This window comes from Myxine glutinosa, chromosome 1, assembly GCF_964187855.1.
Source record: "Myxine glutinosa chromosome 1, kmMyxGlut1.1, whole genome shotgun sequence".
Taxonomy (NCBI): Eukaryota; Metazoa; Chordata; class Myxini; order Myxiniformes; family Myxinidae; genus Myxine; species Myxine glutinosa.
The window spans coordinates 388,759,552-388,760,078 of NC_136261.1; positions in this window are offsets into that span (position 1 = coordinate 388,759,552).

A 527-nucleotide genomic window follows, 5' to 3' on the forward strand; every position below is an offset into this window, starting at 1 on the left:
CCAAACCCCTTCCCACCACCTTTTCTACTGTGATTTTCGTTCTATGAAGTCCTCATACCTTCAGTGTCCTCGGTCCTCCATGAGCCTCAATAATGAATTCAACAACAACAAAAATGAAATAAAACGGTCTATAGGTAAGTTGGTTTGGTTGTTTAACTTCATGTCATTCCTAAACGGCTGGAAGGAATGAATTGAAAACTGATTTTCTGTTCTCGTGGGATGCACAGGAAGGCTTTAGGGGGTTGAAAAAAAAAGATTCATAGTCCGGGTGGTTCAAGGTTGGATGGAGTAGGACCCCTATTTTGTCTACATGAATGTATCATATAGCAGCACCTGGTTGAAGCCAGTATTACCAGTTAATGAAGAAAATTCAGAGATTGTAGACCCTCGCCAGCACATGCTTGTGTGATTAATGTATTTTGGGTCCTCAGGGTCTTTTGGGTTCTTAGGGTCTTTTTGGTCATGGAATTTTGGGTCCCCATGGAATTTTGGGTACCCAATGGAATTTTGGGTCCCCAGTGAAATGT